We start from the raw sequence: 19,211 nt of genomic DNA, 5'->3' as shown, positions 1-19,211 counted from the left end.
CTCTTGCTCTTTTGCTTACGTACAATTGAGAAATGTATATATACTGTACTCTGTGAATAATGTTTTGAGAATATTGAGAATACTTTTGAGCCCCTTTCCAGATCCAATTTTGGTGATGGAAATATTCTCCCTTTGACTCGAGTTATTGGAATAAATCCCTTTATGAACCTGATACCACGGACTCAGCCTCTTGCTTTATGCATGATCTTATTGATATTCTGAAATACATAGAGCGTAATATTTTATTTACCACATTACTTTTCTTATCTTTTGGTTTGTGGACTTCAGTATCCTGTTGTGTTATACGTTTAAATCAAGACAGACTTCTCTGAAGGAAGAGCAGTCTGACATTCGTTATTGCTTACTTCTGGATTCCTATACATTGAGACTCCATTGACCCCGCCCAGTAAGCACTGAAATCAGTTTGTCTCATTTCATCCCAGTAGACTTTGCATGGTATATGACATGTTCTTCTATCCCTTTACAGTGCAAACCCATGGTACGGTGGAGCTCGTCCTGTCTTAGTGGAAGAAGGGTGGCTTTTAGGTATCTGTCTATAACACACTTTATCTAGAGTACTTATCCTTTCCTAGTGTATAGAGATACATTGTTTGTTTTTCTTTCCAGTTCCGTTTCTGCAAGGACCCCTGGTTGGTGCCATAAGCTGAGAGATCCCTACTTTCCTTGTTTTGTTTCCCTTCTTCCCCAGACCTCATATTGCTGTCTAGAGTCTGATAGGCGCAATACGGGGTTGGAGAAGTAGTAGACCTAATCATCGGTTCCCGGGCGCTTCTGCAGAAACCAACAGGTGAGCACCTGTCCGATCCTGACAGTTCTCTCCTGATAACAGGTGAGTAAATCGGAATTCGTAGTTCGGCTGATTTTAGAGGAATATTTGTACGTTTAAAAAATGGACACTTAGAAAATTTTCTGCTGAAAACCACACAATGGATTCTTATGGAAGGAAATACAAGTTACTGGTAAGTACGCTTAGAATTACTTTTCAGAGTCAGTGCTGGGCTAACCGATGCAGCCCAGGGTTCTCTCCTGATTACAGGTGAGTAAATCAGAATTCGTAGTTCGGCTGATTTTAGAGGAATATTTATACGTTTCAAAAATGGACACTTAGAAAATTTTCTGGTGAAAACCACACAATGGATTCCTATGGAAGGAAATACAAGTTACTGGTAAGTACGCTTAGAATTACTTTTCAGAGACAGTGCTGGGCTAAAAGATGCAGCCCTGGGTTCTCTCCTGATAACAAGTGAGTAAATCGGAATTCGTAGTTTGCTTATTTTAGAGGAATATTTGTACAATGGTGAAGGAAGGGGGCGGGGCCAGAGGTGATATGTGTGCAAACACGCCCTGTGGCGTGTTTTAAGTTGGGGAATTAATTCCTCTTCAATCCTGAGGTCCCCTGGGGGCCAACTAGCCCACCAGGTACCTCCAGTATGCGCCAGGGTGCTGCATTGCAGAGAGGTGTTCAGAGGCCACGCCCCTTTTTACAACACTCTGCAACGCAGCTCCGTGGCGATTACTGGAGGTATCTGGTGGGCTAGTTGGTCCCCAGGGACCCTCAGGATTGAAGAGGAATTAATTCCCCAACTTAAAACGCGCCACAGGGTGTGTTTGCACACATATCACCTCAGGCCCCGCCCCCTACCTTCACCACTGTGCAATCGCACCCCGTGGGGTGTTTTAAGTTGGGGGATTAAGTCCCCTTGAATCCTGAGGTCCCTGGGCGTCCAACTAGCCCACCAGGTACCTCCAGTATGCGCCAGGGAGCTGCGTTGCAGAGAGGTGTTCAGAGGCCACACCCCTTTTTACAACACTCTGCAACGCAGCTCCGTGGCACTTAGTGGAGGTACCTGGTGGGCTAGTTGTCCCCTAGGGGACCTCTGGATTGAAGAGGAATGAATTCTCCAACTCAAAACACGCCAGAGGGTGTGTTTGCACAGTATCACCTCAGGCCCCGCCCCCTACCTTCACCACTGTGCAAATGCACCCTGTGGCGCGTTTTAAGTTGGGAGATTAAGTCCCCTTGAATCCTGAGGTCCCCTGGTGGCCAACTAGCCCACCAGGTACCTCCAGTAAGTGCCACGGAGCTGCGTTGCAGAGAGGTGTAAAAAGGGGCATGGCCTCATTACACCTCTCTGCAACGCAGCCCCCTGGCGCATACTGGATGTTCCTGGTGGATTAGTTGGCCCTCCGGGACCCCCAGTATTGAAGGGGAATTTGTTCCCCCTCTGCAAACGTGCCAGGGAGTGCGTTTGCAGAGTGATGAAAGGAGGGGGCGTGGCCTCCTCCCGATCCCGTTTTGTTTTTTCTTTTTAAGAAGGGGGGCTGTGTAGCTCCCCTTCTTTTTCTTATTTTTTGGCCCTGGGGACCCCACCCCCCAGGGCCTGCCCCCTATTTTTTTTTATACTGTGGAGGGGGGCCGCGTGGCCCCCCTCTGGAGGCCTTAATTTGCCCCGGGGACCCCATCCCCCGGGGCATGACCCTTTTTTGTTTACTTTTGGGTTTCTTTGGAGGGGGGCTGCCATGCCCCCTCCTGTGGCCTCTTTTGGCCCCGGGGACCCCATCCCACGGGGCCGTTTTTTTCTTTTTTATTTTGGGGAGGGGGTTGCGTGGCCTCCCTCCCGGGCCACTACTGGCCCCGGGGACCCCATCCCCCGGGTCCTGGCCTCTGTTGGGGACCGTGTGGGGGTCCCCAATCCCCCCACGGCCCCGCTGGCTCACCGCCTCCTGCGGGAGCCAGCATTGCTTTTCCACATGGGGAGCAGTTAACATGCTGCTCCCCATGTGAAAAAGTAATCTGCTTTGCTATTTGGAAAAGAGAGCAGGTTTCCCTGCTCTCTCTTCCAAATAGCAAAGCAGTTTGCAATGGCAGGGTGGGAGCCGCGAGGCTCCTACCCTGCCATTTCAAACAGCAGTGTCCCGGGGGTGGGCACCCCGGGACACTGCAGGAGCCGGCCCTGGGGGGTGGCAGTCCCCAGGCCACGACAAGGCTCCAGGAGGGGGGCCGCTCGGACCCCCTCCCGCTTAAGTTAAAGCCCCGGGGGTGGTGGTCCCCGGGGCATGGGGGTCCGTAGCGGACCCCCTACTTTAAATATGTAGTGCCCCGGGGAGGTGGCAGTCCCCAGGTCATGTGGGGGGGCTCGAGCCCCCCCCCCCCACAGGGTTTAGAAAAAAAAAAACAAGCTCCGTGGGGTGGCGGTCCCCGGGGCTGTGGGGGGGCCATAAGCCTCCGCATACATTAAGATAAGCCCCAGGGGGTGGCGGTCCCTGGGGCTGGGGGTCCCCTCTGGGCCCCCCATAACTATAAAAATTGCCCCCGGGGCTTGCTTTTTTTTTCCTCAGCTGGATGCGCATCCTGCAAATTTTTTTAAAAGGCCTAGGGGGTCAGGGTGTTTCTACCCTGCACCCTTTTCGCGTTTTGCGATGTTTTTTTTGGGGCTTCTTGTGCCTCGGTTCTACCAAGGCACAAGATGGCTGCCAACACTTCCTGATCTGGAGTGTTGACAGCCAATTAGCATTCAGCTCGTGCACGGCAGGGTGCACGCTGGGTGCGGGGAGGGTCCGCGGATCCTCCTCGGCCATAGCTATCACTAACTTTTAACTCTAGTTTTCTCAGGAACTACTGAATGGATTTACACCATTTAAGCAAAAGGCACAAGTCTGAACTGAGGACTACCTATATATATATATTATCTACTGGCGGTCGCCAGTAGATAGTTATAGTTAGGACCTATTTTCCATAGGAAATCCGCAACATTCTATTCCCAATAAGTCTGGCGCCGGTTGACGAATCCTCACAAATTCTTCAAAACTTTTGGCCAGGTCCGCTCCGCTCCGCTCCTACCCTGAAAGTTTTGCGGTGATCCATCAAGCGGGGGCTGAGAAAAAAAGGGGGTCCCAAAACACGTTTTCCCCATGCAATTTTCCATCTGTTGTCGCAGCTACAGCCCGAACTGCTGAACGGAATGACACCAAATATGGCAAAGAGGTATTCCTCAGTTCAGACTCGTGCCTTTTGCATAAATGGTGTGGATCCGTTCAGTAGTTCCTGAGAAAATTAGAGTTAAAAGTACATATATATCTATGCCCGGGGAGGTTCAGCGCACCCTACCCGTACCGTAAGTGCACCCTCCTCGAACCGAGCGCGCACCCTCCCGATCGCGCGCTGAATGCTAATTGGCTGTCGAGTGTCTGTCTACATTCTAAACCAGGGACTGTTGGCGGACATTTTCTGCCTCGGTAGAAGCGAGGCTGAAGAAGCAAGGGGAATAAGTGTGTAAAACATATAAAGGGGGCAGAGTGGAAATACTCTGGCCCTCTAGAGGTGCTTAGCCCCCTGGGCCCCCCTTTTTAAAAAACAAAAAAAAACGGCGAAATCCTATTGCGTTCGGTGCACGGATTCTCTCGCGTTGGGTGCGCGGATCCAAGGATTTTTTTTTTTAAAAAGACAAGAAATCATTGGTTGTATGACAACTTTCTACACTGAAAGGTAGGGTGTATATTTCTGTTTTTTAAAGGCATGAGTCTTATTGGTTAACAAAAACTGATTGTAAGGAACATTATATATGATAAGCTGATATGTTGAAAAGTCGAGCACACTTGCTGGCTTGATTAGCAACATTGTGTGCTGAACTTGTGACCTGTGTGCTCAGTACAGTGCTCCATGACCTGTTTCTATGGTAACAGGCAGAAGGAAGATTGGGGGAAGGGTTGAAATGTATTTCATTTGCAAAGGGTTGAAATGTTTAACCAATAGAAATGTGTGTTTGCTTTTGAATTTATGTGTGAAGGATTGTGATTTGATGTTTACATATATATGTGTGGAAAATGAAAGGGACACTTTTCCATTCTTTGTTTTTGCTGAGAGGTGCACAGTGCAAAGATTCTGTAAAAGAAAATCTGGTGTGTGACTGATATACTTCCTAATCTACAAAACAACTTGAAAGGTGAGTTATTTAATTGTGAGGGGATGTATGTAGACTATTTTGATTTTAATCAGACTAATATATTTCTTCTGCTAAAGTGTAGGGAGTACTTTTTTTCTCTACAACCTTATTTAACTCTACAGCCATTGTTTATGTGTAAATAATGTAAATGTTGTATACTTGTAAAGCGCACAGCTGCCCCAGCAACGGGGCGTCCCGGCGCTGTATACCGCTGGGGAACCCATCCTGGCTTTCCCTGTGAGATGGTCCCTACTGGGCATCTCCAAGGTGAAGACAAGCATCCCCGGCGCTGATGGGGCAGTAAGTGGAGATTAAGCAAGCTATTGCCCAGAGTTGCTGAGTGGGATCCATGGTTAGAGTAGGCACCGAGGTGAGAATTATCGAGTTCGCTGACCTTGGCCCAAGACCCTGCCGCGTCGGGAATCGGACCCTGGTCCCGGGCCAACCTCTGCTTCCGGGTCTGCCGCCTCTAACCAGTGAGCCACACCACTCCAATATGAATTTGTGAAATGAGTTATGTTTCTATACTAAAATGTAGTACTCCTTCTAGATGAAGAAATGTGTTTTGGTAAGCTGCTAGGGATAGTGTTGCTGAATAGAATCACACTGTGAGTCTGTGTGCTTTTGGGAACCACTGTGAGAGAAGCATTTGGTAACATCATGTATTTGCTGACAGATAACTGTTTTAAAACCTGTCTTGTTGTCAAGTTTTAGTAGCATTAGAAGGCAGTTTTTGCTTATGCTTTGAGTAAATGAGTCAGGGTTTGACACAAAAGTGCAGTTCTGAAATATGTAAATTGTGTGCAGTTCCCTTACCACTTCTACTGTAGTGAATGAGTTTGGGTAAACTCCTAGGGATAGTGGTGCTTGCCTAGAATCACACTGTGAGTCTGTGTGCATTTGGGAACCACTGTGAGAGAAACATTAGGTAACATCGTGTATTTGCTGACAGATAACTGTTTTAAAACCTGTCTTGTTGTCAAGTTTTACTAGCATTAGAAGGCAGTTTATGCTTATGCTTTGATTAAATGAGTCAGGCTTTGACACAAAAGTGCAGTCCTGAAATATGTAGATTGTGTGCAGTTCCCTTACCACTTCCACAGTAGTGAATGATTTTTGGTAAACTCCTAGGTATAGTGGTTGTTGTCTAGAGTCACACTGAGTCTGTGTGCATTTGGGAACCACTGTGAGAGAAGCATTTGGTAACATTGTGTAATTTCTGGTAGATAACTCTTTTAAAACCTGTCATGTTGTCAAGTTTTAGTAGCATTAGAAGCCAGTCTTTGCTTATGCGTTGATTAAATGAGTCATGCTTTGGAAATCTTTTGCAGTTTGCCAGGCCATTGCTGTCCTTTGTCCTGAGGGGAACGACTACCTATCGCGGCCCCTGCCGCAAGGAGAGCGGACCACATTGCTCTTTCCACGCCGTGAGGGGAACGGCTGCCCAAACTACACTTTCCAGCAGCCTTGCGCCACCCTGACGCTGCATTTGCGCCGGGAGGCATTCAAAAGCACCGGAACCCTCCCGCAGCGCGGGACGCACGCGCAGGCGAAGCCCGGGCAAAGGGCGGGCCGTCTGTGGCCGTCCGGGGCAGGAGGAGGCAGGGCTGGGCCCTTTCTCTTTGATCTGCCTTTCGGGACAAAAAGAGTAAGATTCATAGTTAACTGTTTCATCCTATTCCAGTACTTAGTATTCGATAGGTTGTATTACTTTTTAATCCTTCTTGTGTGAGTACGGTATTGTGACTTACGGCACTCTGAGCAGCCCAAGCATATATTAACTCAATTATGCCTTCCCGTACTCCCCAAAGTAGACCCTCACTACTAGGAGGGTCAGTACGAGGAACTTTGGACAACTTTATTATTAGGGCTACCTCAGTGCTTGAGAAAGAAATAGCCTTGGTAGAGCGGCGCCTATCGGCTGATCACTTACTAAATAAACGCTCTTCGATTGGATCAATCCAGTTGGCTAACACACCGGAGACCGCACCATCAATGTCTTGTTTGGTGAACAACTCATTGAGCGACGCCAGTACTCCCTTACTTATGCAAGATAGCATTCCCTTGGCAAAAACCTGTAATGACTTGATAGGGCTTGTTTCTAACTTATCTTCTGACATATCCTCAGACCTTATTACCATAGAGAGACAGACACCTAGCGGCGATGTTGTAACCGCTCAGGTGCAGAAGAGAAAAGAAACCATCACCGCAGGCCCTCCACCAAAAAAAAGGAAGAGGGGAGGAAAAATAAATAACAAAAATAATATTATCAGTAACAATAAAAGTAAATCAGTGAAAGCTACTAAGATGCCTGTTTCTTTAGACGTCCCAAAGGCCTTGGGGGGGGGAAACTCATTCGGACCTCCATTACTTTGACCCATTAATTAATGAGCTAATGGGACGTATGGAGATACTTGTCAGATCACTTCTACTTCCACTTCTTGAAAGAAAGAAGGGAGTGTCTAACCAACTTGAGTCACTGGAGAAGTCGATTCTAAGTAACACCAATCAAATAAAAGATCTATCTATTAATAGAGCGATACATTTAAATAGCTCCATACAAGTAAAACCATCTTCACTGATAGATGATAAACAGACTAAGTCAGTGGCCGTTAAAAGTTTATCTCCCCTATTGAGTTAAAAAAATCTGACACCCCATTTGAAGGATGATATTGAGTCAGAAAGTGGGCAGACAAATCCCAGCGCGCAAACCCATGGGTCTGATTTGCCTAGACGAAATGAAATTGCTTTTATTGTGCCGGGAAAGTCTGATGGCGCAAACAGTCAACATATAGATTTGCCCCCGGAGGCGGTCCCATATGTTGTAGTTTTAGTAGGAGTTCCAATACTAGAGAAAGGGAAAAAAGAAGGATACTATGATTTAAAGAACAAGGTTGTACACTGGTTGGGTCAGAACAGACCCCTTCCCCCTAATATTGATGGGGAAATTTTAAACGTACGCAGACTCGGCTGGGTTGGACACCGGCCGAAGGAAACACAAGGGGATTTGATTATTGTTAATTTTAGAGATTGCAGGGCAACAATGCATATAACAAATTGGTATCAAGGGGTAGGGCAGAGTGTTATTAGAACTTATGATTTGACCTATTTTTATCCCCAGACACTAATGAGGAATCCAATACAGATTAGAGTCCATCCCCGGCACCAACTTGGGGGCTTCAACTTTAATATTCCTATTTCCAATCGTTTTTCAACTCTCCTAGGGCTGGAGGACGTAGATTGACTCCCTATTAGGGGAAAAAACCGGAATTCTCAAGAACTTGGTGACAGGGTATTAGAGAACAGCGATTCTCTAATCCCCTGCCCAAATTCCATTACAGTTCACAAGAGGAACGTACAACAACAGGATCAAAGCACTGTCCCTCAATGGGTGGATGAAGTGTTGGAATCCCCCCCTCTATCATCAAACATTATGACCGGCTGTAACCGGGAGGTCACTAAGCCAAAAATGGATGTTGTATTCTGGAACATAGCTGGACAACGCTCCAAACTAGGGAATGATGTCTGGACAAATTTTATTTTAAATTTTACTATTCTGTGCCTACAGGAGACATGGTTGACAACAGAGATCCATGTAGATGGGTACAAAACTTATTTTTCACCTGCCCAACCTTCTAAGTCTGGTAGGGCTAAGGGAGGCCTAACTATTTATATTTCAAACTTGATAAATATAGACGAGATGAGGGTTATAAAACTTGACCAAAATTTCCAGATCCTTAGACACTTTCCTGTTGGTAAACTTTTATAACAATCTTCCCGAGATAGAAGCAGTGAACTTAGTAAATTCTATCTGTTCCTTAATATCATCTATTATAAGGAAATTAGCCAGGGACGTAATTACCATATGGGGTGGAGACTTTAATCAGACTTTTTGTCAAGTAACTAACAAATGTATCTGTGGCATCCACGATGAGAGAGATAACCCTATCCCCCATTTCAGTCACACGAGATTAGGTAGCTCCCTAAATGAAACCATGTTCAACCTAGACTTAGGAATTGCCAATAATTTAGTGAATCCGAACATGGCGATGGCCCCTACATTTCATGGGAGAGGTTTTTACACCACTATTGATTTTATCCTGGTGTCAAATGGAGTAATAAGAAGAGATAGCTCTTTCCATTTACACCAGAATGCTTTGAGTGACCACTATCCCCTGAGCATCACTATTCAACTCTCATATAGGTCCAACCCTAATATCCCTAGTTTATTGGATCAAAATAATTTAGTATTAGACAGATTTAATGGCTACTCTCCTAAATGGGCTCTTGTTGATCCCGTTGAAATTGTTAAAACTGTGGTAACCAATGTACACTCGTCCATTCAGAATGTTTAGATTTGGCTACTACAGATGTTGATGTTGTTACCAATTTTGGCACTGTGATTAAGTCCATAAACGAAGCCCTAATGGTGAAAAAAATAAAACACCAAGGAAAAGACAGGGCTGGTTTAATCACAGGTGTACTGTAGCTTATTCAAACTGAAAATCTGCTTTACGTATGACAGTTAGGCTTCCCGTCGAGATCTCTAAATTGAGGAGGGCATATAATTCTGCCATAAAAGAAAGAAAACTGGAGTTAAAACAACAACTCTGGGACCAATTGCATGAGAGTTGTTCATATAAAAATAGTGCTGCATTCTGGAAAGTGGTAAAATCACCTTTTTTAATTGATAACGGTGACTCCCCCAAAATTGAGGTCGCTATTGACGAAAAAGACTGGGTAGAGCACTTTTCAAAAATTTTTATGAACAACTCGGCATCTTTTAACAAAATTGATAACGATTCTCGCTATCAACGGTCTTACCCGTATCCCATTGACCTGGTCATTTCATCAGACCAGATCACTCTGGCTTTGAGTGCAAGTAAGAAAGGGAAGGCCCCGGGCCCCGACGGGGTCCCAATAGACATTTTTAAAATCTATATTGATCTTTGGATCCCCTTTTTGACCAGGGTCTTTAATGCATTGTGCACAATGGGACTTCCGGAATCCTGGAAAAAATCTATACTGGTCCCGATCTTTAAGAAAGGGGACCGGAGCTCAGTATCCTGCTATCGCCCAATTTCCCTATTGGATTCCCTGGGGAAAGTGATGGGTCGAATAATTCTTGGGCGTTTGCAGGAGTGGGCGGAGGATAGTGGTATCTTATCCGACCTACAATATGGGTTTCGTGAGGGTCTGGGGACCATTGACCAAGCCTTAAATCTATCACTTCTGATGGATAAATATGTAAATGTCAAGGCTGGAGCTCTCTATATGGTCTACGTTGACCTATCTGCCGCATTCGACTGTGTCAGTCACGCTAAACTCTGGTCTGTTCTGTTAGAGATGGGGGTGGAGCAGAGCGTAGTTACCTTTGTGAGGGAACTATACTCAAATGCGACCGCCAGGGTGAGGTTTGGGACCAGTGGAGAACTCACTGCGTCGTTCTGAGTGGAGAGGGGTGTCAGGCAAGGATGTGTCCTGGCTCCCTTTCTCTTCACCCTTTATACCAATGGATTGGAGAGGGAGATGTTGAGGGGGGCCCAGGACCTCCCTATGGTAGGTAATCGTCCAATACCGGCTCTTCTCTACGCGGACGACGCAGTGATACTGGCCCGCACCCCTAACGAACTACAAAGGGCGTTAAGTAGGTATTCATCCTTTATGGCCACCTTGAATCTCAAGGTCAATATTGGAAAAACCTTTGTTATGAAGGCCGGGGTTGGCAATAAAAATAAAACTAGGGCTATTTACCTGAATAATGAAAAATTGGCGACCACAGATCAATATCCTTATCTAGGTGTGATGATTGACCAGAAATTAAGCTGGAAAGCGGTAGTCGATGTGAGGAAACTTCAATTTATGAGAACTACCACAGCCCTTTCTCTAGGAAATTAGGTAAAAAAGCACCCTTGGAAATGGTTAAGATCTACAAAGCTAAATGTATTACAGTGGCTCTGTATGGAGCGGGTGTGTGGGGCCACGTAGCTTTGGATTCTATCCAGGGGGTAGAGAACACCTTTTTGAGGTACCCACTTGCATTACCTAAGAGCTCTGCAAATTTTCTTTGCCACTTGGAATTGGGTTTTCCCTATGTGGCAAATCTGGCGAAAATACAGCCACTTTTACTGTGGCACCGAATTTGGTCGTCGGATAAAACAGCCTTTTCACAAACAATTATTCAAGACTGTAAAGCTCTGGAAAATGCACTCAAATCTAGGTGGCTATCCTATGTTAAAAGATTTTTAACTGACTTAGGGTTAGTAAAATATTACCATGATCCCTTTTTAATACGGGAGATATCGAGGAAGGCTTTTCAGAAACTCTGTCTAAACCACCTCGAAGAACTGCGACTCACTTCTGAGGTCATGAAACAATCAGTTAGACACAGCTTGAATGTTCAGACAGTATTTGGGATGCAGCCTTACCTAACCTATAGTATTACTGCTTATGAATTGTTTCTTTTGGTTAGGTTTAGGCTGAACTTCTTCCACCGTTTAGTTGCTTTCCCGCTGAGAAACAACTGGGCAAAAAATCTACCTCCCTGTGCTTGTGATGGGATTTCTACCCAATCCACAATGCATACCATCCTTTTCTGCAAATATTATATGGAACAACGGAAAAAATTACTTATCCCATTATTAAAACGAATGGGTCTCCGAACTTGTCGTCCAGCTTTTCTCTTTCTACAGTTACTGGACGGGGCGGGGCTGGTTTACATTGTTTCTAATTTTTTGCAGTATATTTCGCGCCATAGAACTAATTTAGGATGATTTTAATAGGGTTTAACGATTGGGACGGGTCAATGATGGGATTTGAGTGTTTTAATCTATATTTATTTATGACCGATTTTATTACTTATTGATGGTTAAAATATATTGTTGCTCTATATCCAGTCACTTTATATGCATTGTCACTTTAGCCGTGATCAAATTCCCGTGATTATCTGTGTATGTATTTTTTTGGTTTTAAAACTTAAATTCAACTAATTTTTTAATGATGGTACATTCTTATGAGATGTTTTAACACTCTATTTGTATGTGTATCTTTTATGACCTGTCTTCGGAAGGTCGAATAAATAAGTTTTTGATTTGATTTGAGTCATGCTTTGACACTAATGTGCTGTACTTAAATATGTAGACTGTGTGCAGTACCCTTACCTCTTCTAGACTAGTGAATGAGTTTTGGTAAACTCCTAGGATAGTGTTGCTTGTCTAAAATCATACTGTGAGTCTGTGTGCATTTGGGTAAGGATTGTAATAGAAGCATTTGGTAACATCGTGTATTTGCTGACAGATAACTGCTTTAAAACCGGTCATGTTGACAAGTTTTAGTAGCTTTAGAAGCTATTCTTTGCTTATGCATTGATAAAATGAGTCAGGGTTTGACACTAAAGTGCAGTACCATGTACAATTCTCTTCACTGTGCCAGAACTGAAAATTTAAACGTTTTACCCAGGCACTGTCCTAGCAGTAGTCTGATGATTTAGTCAGTTTCCAAGTACTCATGTTGTGAACCATACATTACCACATAGACTGCTTCAAATGTCTATGCAGTATGCATGCAGTCTTCTAACATACTATACACTTGTCTTTCACATCTTCAATTCCCTAGTCAGTATCCATACAGTCCAGCAAACATCCTGTCACTCCCTTTGCACTCCTCTGTTGACCCATTCAGTACCAAGTACTAATCCATTCACTGTGTCAAAAGCCAACCACTTATAAATTCACCCAGGCACTCTCTTTGCTGTACTCTAATCATTCCGAAGGTTCCCAAGTACTCATGCAGTGAGCCCGGCCTTAGCACATAGACTGCTTCAAATGCCTATTCACTATGCATGCAGGCCTCTAACCACCTATACAGTTGTCTTTCACACCTTCAATTCCCCAGTCAGTATTCATACACTTCTAGCAAACACCCTGTTACTCACCCAGTGTGTCTCCTTATAGTAGTGTAATTATTCAGTCAGTTAGCATGTAGTCTTTTAGTGAGGTAGGCTTTAGGGCATGAACTGCTTCAAAGTAGTATGCACTATGCATGTAGTGTTTTAACCATCGTCACACTTGTGGTTCAGGGTTATAGCTTCTTAGTCAGTTTTTATATAAAATGTGTTTGTACAGTAATGGAATAGTATAAATTTGAAAGTTATTAAAATACATTTATTTGTGATTCTTTTTTACAGATACAGAATAGGAGTGTTTCTCATCCGTTTGCACTCTTCTCGTGCAAGATTGTTTGGCTGAAGGGTCCTTCGGTGTTTCATCACACTTGCCGTGCCGTACAAGTATTTCTTGTTAGGATACTCTCGTAACAGAACTCTTTTGCAAATCTTGCACATGACCAAGGTGGCATTGATCTTTGTTTGCCCCTCGGGAAAAGTAAAACATTTCCACAGCACTGAAGAAAAACGTTGTGGGCGTGGTGCCTCCTCCGAAAATTCATCCTTAGATTCTGTGAATATTTTAAAGCGACAACATTTACAGTTTGTGTAAGTTAAACTTATAAAATTTTGTTAGCCGTAAGCATTTAATATATCTGTGATTTGTATCTTGTGGTATTTTGCTGAGAATAGCATGTTGTTGTTTTTTTAACAATCTTTCTGATTGTTTTTTTTTTGCCCACTGTTAAGTGATGAGTACGATTGAAATCACTATTTTTTAGTGAAATTCAATATATTCTGAGAACAGCAAAAAAGGAGAACAAATTACTTTGTGGAAATTATGCTGTGTTGTAAAAAATGTATTATCACATGTTATAATTTTTTTTCCTTTTCTTTCACAGATCCAAATTTAAAAGTAAGCAATTTATATGAATTTAGATTGCAATGAAAATCTGAATAAAATGTATACCATTTTTTATTCCTATTACTGTGAAGGTAAGTTTAACTAAGTCTCAGTATGCAGAATGAGGAGGTCTGCAAGAACCTACAAAGTTGAAACGAAACACTTTTCTAAAACCACTCTGTTTATACCTATGTAGTTTTGAAATCTGACCATAGTCAGATATCATGTGACCTGCAAAAAAAGAGATTTGAGGGGTTCATAATATTTCCCATTGTAGCTATTGAAGGATTGCAATCATTTCAATCATTCTTCTTTGAATATCTTTGCAGACAAAACTCTGTGCTTACCTTCTATCATTCGCAAGGAATTTTAAAACTGGAAATATGTCACTTTTTGTAACATAGTTATTGCGCAAGACACTCTTTCATATTTAAAAACAGAGGAAAAGGCACTTTTTATACTCCATGTAAATACAACCTCATTATGCACACCAGTTTGCGTTGAAAGGGTGTTCTATAAGTGTTGTTGTGCATGATTGCAATGTATACTCATAGAACAAGACACATGTCTAGATTTGTCGAAAATTATAAATTTTGATATGTGTGTGAATGCTGCACCATTCTAAAATTGGTGTAGGAAAGCAAGGAGAATTGTTTTCATTTCTCCACATTTTTATATCTTTATATCTTCTTTTTTTTTTAAATAGTTTTTATTGACATTTGCCATTTTAATACAATACATTTCAATCCCCCCCTCCCCCGACAGAGACCAAGGTCAAGAAACACCTTCGGAAAAACACCCTTTAGTATAAACATTATAGAAGTAGTCTCAAGCAGCGTGTAGATTTGATGGCCCAAAAAGACAAAGAGAAAAAGAAAACTAAGGAACAGAGGAGCAGAAATTCACACATCCACTTTCGCCTTAAGATTATTCCCTTAGATGTATTACCTTTGGCTGTGATCTTCTATCCAGAGTAACAAAGGTTCCCAAATCATCATTCCTCTTTGTTTTTTCTTAGATCCCTTGTTCTTATAAATTGCCATCTCCACACTGGATATGGCAAGTAATCTAGCCCTCCATTGTGTGGAAGATGGCGGTTGGGGATCAAGCCATGCGGTGGCTATACACAGTCTAAGAACCGCCATTGCTACAAATATCAGCCCCTGTTGTTGTATTGGGCGCTCGATAGCAGCCACTCCTAAGATCATTTCTTCACTAGAGATAGTAATTTCTTCCTGGAATAGATCCGAAATGAAATTAGATATTTCTATCCTACGATTAGTAAGTGATGGGCACGTGGCAAACATGTGAATATCGTTAGCTGCCGCCAATAAACAGCGTGGACAAGCGGTTCCCAAGCCAATTGCCCATTTGCCCATTTTATACGGTGTCTAGTACAAGGCAAAAAATGTTTTATAAAATTGTGCTTGTAATTTAATTGACATTAGCAGTATTTGTGCAAGCTCTAACGCTCGCTCCGGTATTACTCGCTGTACGAATAGGTTAGTCTGCCATCTAGTAAAATGTTTATCGAGATCATCCGGGAAACTACTAGTAAGGTCCTTATATATTTCCCCTATTCTAGGAGTAGATTCCAAGCATAATTTATCTATTAATATGATATTTTGAAAATTACAACGCCCCCCCATTTTTTTTGACAAGAAATCCCTGACTTGTAAGTACTTGAAAAAATCTCTATTGCTAACGTTATAATCCTTACGAAGTTTTGAAAAGCTTTTCAATCGGTTTTCGATATAGAAACAACCAAGTTGGGTAATCCCTGCCCTGATCCACCTAGACATATAGCCATCATGAAATATCTCAGAAAGATCAGAGTTGCCACTAATTGGAGTATAAGATGAGAAACGTCACAACCCTAGGAATTTACGGATATTGCTCCAAACTTTCCAAATTCCCTGAATAGTCGAGTTTAGTTTTCTTAAAAAAATTATCATTCATATGTCTCCATAGACACCCTTTACTTCTATCTCCTAATACCATTTCCTGTGGGGTCGGGATCTCACAATGACTCGGCTCAGTAACTATCAAGTTTATACAGTATTTGGCCACTGTTGCCCAATAATTGATCCTAAAGTTAGGCAACGCTAACCCACCTCTTTCTTTTGGTAGCATAATCCATTTTAATGCCCTCCGTGGTTTCTTAAATCCCCAAATAAATCTGGCAAACAAAGATTCAATGTTTTTAAAGTAATACGGGGAGAACTCGAGACAAATTGTTCTGAAGAAGTATAAGAATTTAGGTAGAATCAGCATTTTAATCAAATTGCACCTGCCACCAATAGTTAAGTGTAGATTATCCAATCTAATTAAATCTTCTCTGGTGCGCACTATTAGTGGGTCGAGATTTAACTGTACAATTTTATCTACCTTGGCACTTATATTGACACCTAGATAAATAGCGTGTTCCACAACTCTATCGTCTTCCATCTCCACTTTGTCATTAATGATTATTTGAGTTTTCCCCGTATTTAGTTTATACCCAGAAGTTTTGCCGAAACGTGTTGCTTCCTTCTCAACCATCTTAATTGCCTCTTTGGGATTGGTAGTAACTAACGCTATATCATCAGCGTAAGCTAGGACTTTGGTTTCATAGTTGTTAATCGTAATAGATGACACATAAGGATGGTTATCAAGTTTACGTATAAATTGGTCAATATATATCGCGAATAAGAGGGGCGAACAGGGACACCCCTGTCTAGTTCCCCTCGTGATCATGAAGTTCTCGGACATATTCCCATTTATCACTACGTTGGCCCTTGGATTGACATATAGTCCTTGGATAGCTTTAATAAATCCCTTCGTTAATCCTCGATCTGACATTGCTGCCCATAAGAACTTCCAGGAGACCCTATTGAACGCCTTTTCTGCATCCAGAAGAATAAGAGCCATAGGGTCTCCTGTAGTTTCTGCATAGTCAAACAAAGAGATAACTCTCTGTATATGATCGCTTGTTGATCTGCCAGGGATAAATCCGTGTTGTCGGACTGATACAATTTTATGGATTATAGGTGCTAATCGCCCTGCAAGGAGTTTAGAATAAATTTTTGAGTCACCATTGATCAAGGTGTTTGGGCGATACGAGCCCATTTCCAACGGATTTTTGTTTTTCTTCAGGAAGATCGTTATTTTTGCTAAAGACCAAGACGGTGGTGGATTTCCTCCCTGAACTATGAACTTAAAAAGTTGTAGCATGATAGTTTTTAATTGTTCTGCAAATTCGAGGAAAAACTCTGTAGGGATTCCGTCTATACCTGCTGCTTTGCCAGCAGTCAGGGATTTCATAGATAATAGAATTTCCTCCCAACAAATGGGAGAGTCCAGTAAATCCTTATCTTCTTGATCGAGGTGTTCTGCCAGCTCTTTATCCAGATAGTCTCTAGCGTCCTCTTGCCCTCCTAACGGTTCCTCATACAATCTTTGATAAAACATTTGAAAAGCAGTTCTGATATCGAGTTCTTCTAATCTCAATTCACCATTCCTATCATTTATAGCTTTTATCATATTTCCCGTCATCTCTTCCCTTGTACGAACAGCCAGCTGGTGCCCTACATTCTCGCTGAGTTCATAAGTTTTCCCTTTGTATATCATAGCTTTAGTGATCGCTTTTTCCGTAAATATATCAGATATCTTGTTTCTAGCGATTGCGACTTGCGCTAGTCCTTCAGAACCCAGACCTGTTTGCAAAGCTATTATCAAATCTGTTTCAGCTTTATTCAGATTCTGATATAAAGAGGCTAATTGTTCTTTACCTTTCCTGTTAGTGCGTACTGAGAATTGCAAAGTCTCTCCTCTGATGCCAGCTTTCATTGCGTCCCAAACTACCTCAACAGGAGCACTTCCCATGTTTATTTCTAAAAAAGATGGTAGCCACTCTCTCATAAGAGTACGATACTCCTCCTTTTTTTAAAAAGCTCTTTCAAATGTCCAAAGGTTTCTAGTACGAATAATATTGCTACGTGCAATATTCAATTCTAAAGGGTTATGGTCGGATAATACCCTTGGATGCTTCCTCATAGTGCAACCATCCCTGATGGAACTCGACAAAAGGATATAATCTAAACGAGCATGACGAGAGTGGTGATAGGAAAAAAATGTATATCCTTGGTCTCTAGGATGCCCCAATTGCCATCCATCCAGCAGGCCATGTCGTTCACACAAGTCTTTAAATGCTCTAAAGACTTTAGGTTTTCTCCCTTGATAGTTAAATAAAGGATCAGCAGTCCAATCTCCGGGTAGGTGAAGGTTTAGATCACCACACACAATAAGAGGCAAGGGCCAATGTACTAATTCGTTAGAGATGCTTAGAAGGGTATCAGGGTCATCTCCTAGATTCCCATAAACTGTACATAGGGTAACCGTATTCTGACCACAATTATAGCGGCACTCAGTAATGGCCCATCTCCCAAGCTTGTCTGCAAGTGATCGACTAAATTGTAAGCCCCGACCTTTAGCTAGAATGGCCACTCCCTTCGTACGAGTTCCCTGGGTGGATGCAACTATAAGTTGAAACCCCAAGGATTTCAACAGACGTTGTTGGCCTCTCTCTATATGGGTCTCTTGTAAGCAAACTATATTAGCTTCCATGTCTTGAAGACCTTCTGCTACGATTTGTCTTTTTTTTAGGTCATTAAGCCCGCAAATATTTAGAGATACAATTCGTAGTCTAGCCATCTATATTATAATTTTTACGTCGTGTAAGAATGATAGTTGTCGTTTTTAACCGCCATGCTCTTCCTCCCTGGCCCTTGATCAGCATTTTAAATCCTACTAACAAATTTATTTCTTTTAATGTACTAAAGGTACTCCCTTCACTGATTGCTTTCTCTTGGTCTTCCCCCCATCCCAACCCTTCCCTCCCTTCCCTCCCTTCCACCTGTTTGCCCACCCCCCCACCCCCCCTTACCACTCTATGAGGCGTCCTGGGTCCTAGGTACCCCAGTGTGGGCGTCGGTATGATCAGTGCGCCTGCGCTTGCCCCGTTGCCTAATTATATATACCCTAGATATATCGACTGGAAAGCAAAATAAAGACCTTAATCCATTCAACCATTTCATTACATATTAAAGAATAATCCCGAATATACCAACTATTAATATCATATTTGTATAACAATTTTTTCGTTTGCCATCCCCAGCCCCTTCCCATAGTATAGCCCCAAGCTTTAGCAAGATCTGTATGCCAAACCCTTTACATTTTTTTTTTCCTTATTTGTCATTGTTTTGTTTTGCTTTCTCCGATATTTCCCTCAGATACGCCTCCGCCTGGATTTCGCTTGTAAAGCTTCGCGTTGTTCCCCTGAAGTTAATTTTTAAGCGAGCCGGATTTTGCAAATATACTGAAGCTCCAATTTGTTCAAAGAGGGTAAAAAGTTGTCTCATACGCCATCGCCGTTCGACAGTTGCATGTGCAAAATCTGGTCTGACAAAAAACATAAAGCCCT

This window comes from Triturus cristatus, chromosome 10 (genome assembly GCF_964204655.1).
Source record: "Triturus cristatus chromosome 10, aTriCri1.1, whole genome shotgun sequence".
NCBI classification, from domain to species: domain Eukaryota; kingdom Metazoa; phylum Chordata; class Amphibia; order Caudata; family Salamandridae; genus Triturus; species Triturus cristatus.
This window is presented reverse-complemented; position numbering follows the sequence as displayed.